This window comes from Vicugna pacos, chromosome 8 (genome assembly GCF_048564905.1).
Source record: "Vicugna pacos chromosome 8, VicPac4, whole genome shotgun sequence".
Classification (NCBI taxonomy): domain Eukaryota; kingdom Metazoa; phylum Chordata; class Mammalia; order Artiodactyla; family Camelidae; genus Vicugna; species Vicugna pacos.
This window is the reverse complement of record NC_132994.1, coordinates 55,976-63,690: the sequence shown is the minus strand read 5'-3', so window position 1 is coordinate 63,690 and position 7,715 is coordinate 55,976. Positions and strand designations below refer to the sequence as shown.

The following is a 7,715-nucleotide window of genomic DNA, read 5'->3' as shown; positions in this document are numbered from 1 at the left end:
AGGTCCTTGGTTTTCATCAGACTCTTAATTTTAAAGAGGTTAATAAACCAGAGCATCTAAGCACAGATTGCCACCGATCTCACTGTCTGAGTCCCTCTTCAGCTCAAGCCAGGTGCTGAGCTGGGTCTAGGCTTTGCTTCACCTCATCCTTATCTCCTGGAAACAACTAGTCTCTACCTCCTTGCTTACAGAGAGTTCCAGAAACAAGCCTGTCTACCCACTGTGGCTCTATCCAGTTTCCTCACCACAGAAAGATGGGCCAAAAACAGAAAAAAAGAAGGTACAAATGTCACCAAGTCCAAACTCATTCTGCTCACTGCACAAAAGCCAGTAAATTAGGAGACAGGGTCTTGGGGCAATGAACAGTTACTTTATTTAGAAAGCCATTCAGAAAGCTGGCAGACCAAGAAGATGGCAGATTAAGGTCCTGGAGAATCATCTTCCCCAAGTCAGAATTCAGGCTCCTTTCCTACTTGCTTGGTTGTTGCAAACTTCTTGACATAAGAATTCTTTGTTCTTGGAATCCTGTGTTCTTGCAGCTGTCCACATAGGTCAGATCATGGTGCCCCTGTAAACTTCCAACAAAAGAAATGTTATTTTGTATTCTGCAACTTGTTATCTTTATGTGAATGGAAATGTGTTAATGTCCTTAAAAGTCAGAGCCTTAGGAACAGGCTCTCCTCTATATTTCAGGCTATTGGCAGCATTGTTCCACAAAAGGTGCAGAGCTGGCAAGACTGAGCCTAGAAAACAGAGCACAGGGTTAAAGTCAAAGGAACAGATCTCATATGGAGTTGGGTTTGTTCTTTTTTATCACACAAACAGCCCCCCTGGCCTTTCCATCCCTGACGTGCAAAATCAGGACGTGGTTTTTCCTGCAGTCATTCACCTGCTTACCCCTGTGAAACGCAGTACATTATACTGCCAGGCTCGTTGGCTTTGGGAAGTTCTGCAACTTTTTTGTTTACTAAGCATTTGGAGCACTTTGGAAACAGTTGTTTTCAGCTAGCAAATTGTCTTCTGAGAAAACTGAAAGTTTGAAAAAGGTTTTAAAGCTTACTCAGAAACTGAAGAAATTTAAAGACTAAAAATATTTAAAGGATGTATCTTTCATGAGCACATATGCTAATGTTATATAGGTCCTGCTGACTTACCTACAATGTAACTTTCTATTTATAAAAAGGAAAATGAAAAATTGTATAATCAAGTGAAAGATCTCCATGAACAAGAAAAATGAAGAGTGAATGTTCAAGGAAAATCAGAGCTTATTCAGCAAATCAGCATCCTGAAAGTAAGTCCTTTTTAAATTCTCAAAATCAAATCGATTCTTTCTAAGCATTTTATTGTTATATTAACAATACCTTTAGTTATACTTGGAAATTTTAAAAATTTTACATTGATTTTCAGTTTTGTAACTTTCATGTTTTTAGTTTTCAGTGGATTTTCTTTTGGCGTTAGACAACTAATACATACTTCAGTATTTTCAGCATATTCATATTTGAATTTGACATCAGTTTTAGGAAATTGAACAGCCCTCTTGATCCATCATTAAGCCTGGGACACTTATGTAATGCATCTCAGTAATGATGCTTTTAGTAATAATAGTAAAATAAATATACAGTATCATTTACTGTCTTAGGTCGGGTTCCGAACAAGTAGAGCCTGAGCTGGGGGTCCTTGTGGAGGTGATTTCCTGCAGGATAACTCTCAGGAGAAGGGGAGCAAGAGATGCAAGGTGGGGGTGGGCAGGGGGAGGGAGGGCAAGTGAGACCGTGGTCTCAGCTAGAGGCTGGTGTCATTCTTCCCTCACCAGAAAGCTCAGGAGAGCAGACTGCACCCCAGAGTTGGTCCCCAAATGAGGCAAGTGGGGGAAAGCCATTTATACCCCCCAGCCAGTCAGTCCCTGGCTGAAGTGTGCTCTAGGAAGTGGGTGGGGGTATCTCTAGGCCGGGGGGCAGGGGCTGCCATTTGGTGACGATGTTTCTCCAGAGGAGGGGAGCCTCAGTGGTGAGAACCAGCACTCACTGTGGCGGGCTGGCAGAGCTCACACTGTAAGGGATTTTGGATGTTACTACACCCACTTTTAACATGTTAAGTGAAGGAGCTGTACCAACAGCGGTGGGCAAGCTAGGGTCCTGCCTTCTTTTAAGAAGTGACTAACCATTTCACCAAAACATGCAAATAGGACTGCTGTCAGAAGAAACTTCTTTGGCTGTGAATGTCATGTATGTTACACATATTCACATACTTCTTCCATTTTTCTGTAAGATAACTTAGGGCATTGAGGCAGGGCTGCTGTTAGATCACACTGATCTTTCATGCAAAATAGAATAAGACACACATTGTACAGACAAAGCTAGAAAGTACACAGGTTGGCAAGTGAGGACACTTTTGAGTAAGTAGGGGGGAAAAAATCTCCTTTCCCTAGGCCAAGGCTAATCTGCCTAGTTCTGAAGCATGACGATTTACATCTGCTTTCTTCCCAAATGCTTCAGTAAAGTGTTTCAAAATTTCACATCTTATATTGTCTGTTTTTTAAAAGAGATCTATTCTAGGGTCCAAAACTGGAGCTCTAAATCATTTTCACAATGAAATAAATGATTTCTTTAGTACATTGGGGTTAGATGATCATATATGGAGTCCTAATGTCCTATTATAATGTCTCTGGAAAAACAGAAAAATTGATTCTAAGGTTCAGGTAGTGGACTGTATTTGGTTGGTTTGTTTCCATGTGTCTGACTGGCAATGTGTGCTTCTCAGAAGGGAGTCTAGAATGACATGACAGGGGGCACAGACCCCGCAGGAAAATGCAGCAAATCTTTGTGGGATATTGATTTGTTTTTTCCTCTGAGAATTGGCAGGAAGTATTTTTACATTCCTAATAAGCCAACACTCTGAGGGCTTGCGTTCTTTTAGATCCCACATCAGCATTTCCCTTAGAGTGTACTCCTCACTTAGTGTTTTGCTCTTTAGAGAAAATAAACTTTTTATCTTCAGTGACACAGAGTTCCACTGTTAGTTTTGAATTTTTAAGAACTGAGTATTTTGTATTGAAAGGAGTAAGGACCAGAGTGGTGGACGATCAGGTCAAAGAGGCGGCCAGAGGCCCCTGAGTGTGTCTCACAGTAAAATCTTGAAGAACCTCAGTAACTCTCCTGAAATGACATCAACAGAAGGTCACACAGAAGATTCAACAATGAAATGATGAAGCCAAAACCCATGATAATACAGGGCTTTATGGATGGATTTATTTTCTTGGTAAGGCTGGATTTAAGGTAGTGTGATACAAAACTTCTGACAATTTTTATTTTAAAACTGAACCGTACCAAGTGTCGTGCCATGAATCTGAGAATTCCTTCAGCAGTTCTGAGTTGAGTCCCATGTTCATTTACTGAGCAACTGCCCTCTGCTTAGTGCCGTCAGGTAACCAGGTGGTGACATCAGTCTCGGTCCCCACAGAGCGTGCAGCTTGTTAAAGAGAAAAGGCCTGCACACAGGTCAGGGTCATGGAAAACAAAGCACTGAGTGCTGTGCTGGAGGGACATGGAAGGTTCGTGGGGGGTGGGGAGAGGTTATCGGGAAGAGCTGCACTTGAACTCAGTCTTGAAGGATAAGTGTGACTCTGTGAAGCAGAGGAATGAGGATATTGAGAGTTGTGTGAAATGTTGGGCCAAGCCTTTTTCTTCCCTGCATTTGTGACACAAAGATGAGCAAAATCAAGTTTTGCTTTCAAGTAAATATATACAGTGTCAGGTGCTGATGAATGTTTTGAGAAGAAAATAAAGCAGCACACCTGGGGGCCAGGTTGGGGGCTGCCATTTTAGAAAGAGGGATCAGGGAAGGCCTTCCTGGGGCCGCACCTGAGCAGAAGTCCTGAGCCAGTGCAGGAGTGAGACACCCGGCTCTCGGGGGCAGAGCTGCAGGCAGGGGAAGCAGTGTGCTCCTGGGGTAGGAGTGTGCTGAGCATGTTCCCAGCCAGCCAGGAGGTCTCTGCAGCCGGAGTGGAGCAGGAGGGGGAAGATTTGTGGGACATGCGATAGAGGAGCAGGCAACACTGGGTTGTGCGACACTGAAGGTCATGGTAATAAGGACTTCAGATTTACCCTAACACAGGGGAGCCACCAGAGAGTTTCAGATGAAGGAGTGATATTAATGGACTCTTCAAAACAATTCACCTCTTCTTGTGTGGAGGGTGGACCACAGGTGCTGGGAGTGGAAGAGGCGGGCTAGTTAGGGGGTCGTCGTCATCCGGGAGCAGTGAGAGCAGCGGTGGGGAGGGCCCAGCGGCTGTGCTGGGCACATGCTCAGAGCTGGCTCCGGCGGGCTCCGGGAAGCTCGTCATCATTTGGAGGGGGCGGGGTAAAATCAGAGCTGAAATTTAGGAAAGATGACCAACAGCAGAAAAGGATGAATTAGGTAAAAGAGAGCCTATATCGCAATCTGTCGTGATTAGGAGTAAGTTGCTTTTGTATTTCTAGGAATATCAAGAGAGAGAAAACAGGTTTATTGGAAGACCTCAAAAGACTGAAGCAAGACAAGCAAGCTCTTGAAGCAGACTTGGGAAAAACGAAGAGAGAGAGAGACCAAGCCAGAGAGCAGGTGCGCGCACCAAACGGAGCACACCGAGCTGGGATGAGTATTTTATACTCGTAACTGTGCTGAACGTAAGTGTAAGTTATAGCAACTAATATAAGCAAAATGCTATTCCTAGAAGTATATTGTAATTTTAGAAACTTTTGAAAATTAGTTATTAAGAGGTATGTACATTTGATTGGTTTCAGCATCAATAATTGCAAGAGTTGAAGAAACTCAAAAATTATTTTGAATTCGTGGCATTGTGTGCGCAGCTGTTTGCAGTCCTCCCAGCTGGACCGCGACCTTCCAGGGCCGGACTCCCTTTTTATCCCTGGGCCTGAAACATAAGCTCTCAAGTGTTTGACAAGTGAATAGACAACACCGTGCTGTGTTGGTAGAAGACACGAGGGTGAATATGGCGTTCCCCATCGAGGAAAACAAATGAGGAGTAAGGTAAGAATGCAGAAAAGTTTAATATTTAAAAAAAATTAGAAATAAACAGGAGGTTCCTGGTAAGGGTTTCAGGGAGAAGAAGCATTTGAGCTGGGTCCTGGCAGGTGGAGGGCCGGCCTCGGGAGGAGAGGAGGGAGGCCGTGCAGCTGTGTCTCATGGGTGTGTCACTGAGCGCACCTGTCCTGGGTCGCAGGCGGGCAGGACACGGGGCCGGAAAGGTCGATCAGAGGAGCCCTTATTACCAAAGGAAGGCTCTTTTCTCTGTGATTTGATGATCTTCAGTGTAAGATACGTACAAATAAAATCCACTAACCTGTTCATAAGAAATGTACTTTCCTCTTCTACAAAATACAGTAATAATCATTGCTCCCATCATGTGTTTGTCGTGCTAACACACTGTATTGTGCACAATCATGCTACATCCATTGTTTGTTTGTTTCTTTGTTTTTGCCCCTTAATTTTTCATGATGCTTTCATTAAATAGGCATTGGTTTTCATGTGAAATCTTTTAATTTAGTTATTTCCATATTTGAAAAATTACATTCAGGTTATTGGGGTACTTTATCTTATAGGTGAAAAATTATATGAAATAAAAATTTTGGAAGAAACACGTAAGAAATGAGTGGCCTGCAGAAAAGATTACAGCAGTGTGATGAAAACCAGGAGCTTCTGGGTAATGATACAGTTCAGCTTAAGAAAGCAACAGAATAAACAGAAGCTGACAACTGAGGTGATAATGGTTCTGGAACATGCTCCTGTAGATGAACACTGTTCACCAAAATAGTCACCTCAGAGACTTGTGTCACTGAACCAGTGCTCTAAATGCTGTTAATTAAAACAGCTCATTTGGGTTTGGCTTGCTTTATTTGTGCAGCCTGTTTAAGATTAGACTGAGAATCCAGGCCACTGTCCATACCTAGGGGTCCCCTATCCAGCAGATTGAAAGAAATGTGGATGGAAAATATACAGAAAAAAATTGAAAGATTCAAAAAGCAATACTTGAATTGGCCACAGGCTGGCAACTACTTACGTACTATACACAATGCCTCAGATACTGTGAGTAATCAAGAGAGGATTTAAAGTACACGAGTAGGAGCACGTAAAATCCGTGCAAGTCTTCTTAAATTTTATAAAAGAGATGTCAGAATCGATGGACGTTGGCATAAGGGGGAAGTCCTGGAACCAGTGGGCTAAGGTTACCAAGGGATGACAAGAAGCTCATGCTACTCATCCTAGCCTGGAACGTACCCCTGTGGTCTGAATGCTGCATGAGCCACAATGCCCTGGAGAATCTCCTCCAGCCCAGCCAGAATGCCCTCTTATTCCGGAACAGACCAAGCTCACGGAACTTCATGTCTGACCTCTAGAAATACATATTACATTCTGAGCATGGCTCTCCTTCAATAAGACAGGAAGCAATGCGACTACAGAAGACACGATGGAGGTTCCTTAAAAAACAAAACAAGGACTTACCTCATGTTCCAGCCTTCCAACGCTTGGGGATATGTCAGGAGAAAACTCTAATTCAAAAAGTCACATGCACCTCAAAGCACACAGCAGCCCTGTTTGTAATAGCCAGGACGTGGAACCAAGCCAAACGTCCATCGGCTGGTGACTGGATAAAGAAGTAAGTGGTCTACTTATGCCGCGGAATACTACTCAGCCATGAAAAAGGATGAAAGCATGCCATTTGCGGCCACATGGATGGACACAGAGATAGTCATTCTGAGTGAAGTTAGCCAGAAGAGAGAAAAATGCCATATGATACCACTTCCATGCGGAATCGAAAAATAAGACAGAAATGAACTTAACGGCAAAAGAGGAACAGACCCTCAGACACAGAGGAACAAACTTATGGTTACCAGGGAGGGAAGGGGGTGGGAAGGGGTAAATACGGGAATTGGAAAATGGCCCCTCTTGGGGAGTGATGGAAATGGTAGCTATCTTGATGGTGGTGATGGTTTTCTGGGTGTAGACATCTATGAAAATTCATCAAATGCTACATGTGAGATGTGTCTAATTTACGGAACAGAAATCGTACCACAATCAAGGTGTTTTTTAAAAAAAGAGATGGGCTGCCTTGTGTGCTACGTTTCTATGTGTCTTCAGGGAGGCCTCAAGAGGGCGGTGCTGGCCTTCCTGCCAACACGATGACATGAGGCCCGACCAATCCATCGATGGGAAGAAGATAAGAGGCATGGTCACATCTGGACCCCAAGCTTAGACATGGTGCTTGGGTGACATTTATCGACAATCCGGCGAGGTTCCGGCCAGAGCTAGAGGCCGGGGCAGCAAAGCGGGAGTGGCACTAAGGAGCATGGTGGCGCAGAGGCTGGACTGGGGGCCCGCAGGCTCCTCCCAGGAGGAGCCTCAGTGTTTGGCAGGTGGCTAACGTGCCTGCTTCGTGTCACCAGCAAGGGATGCCACCTGTGGAAAATCAGCTGGACTCCTGAGCCGGGTCAGCCCTGGGTGATGCGGTACAGGCTCCTAGCAGAGGGGGTGCCAGACGCACAGTGAACCAAGCAACAGGCTGCTGAGTTTGGGGCCTGTGTTTACCGTGCCTTCCGCGTCTCACTGCATTTCAGGGTCACCCGGAGGAATTGGGGCGGTGTTTAGAGGCTGATGGCCTCTCGCTTCCTCATCAGCCTCGCAAGGCCCCCAGCCCTGTCAGGCCAGACCTTGGCAAG

General features: G+C 44.7%; 1 long non-coding RNA gene across 1 annotated transcript; it reads left to right on the top strand.

Annotated features, from left to right (window-relative positions):
* The first annotated feature begins 774 nt into the window (after window positions 1-774).
* Window positions 775-7,447, top strand: LOC116279739 (uncharacterized). The gene is made up of 4 exons (XR_012074772.1): window positions 775-1,291; window positions 4,479-4,664; window positions 4,782-5,028; window positions 5,601-7,447. It is a non-coding gene; the product is annotated as an uncharacterized lncRNA (long non-coding RNA).
* Window positions 7,448-7,715: the final 268 nt, after the last annotated feature.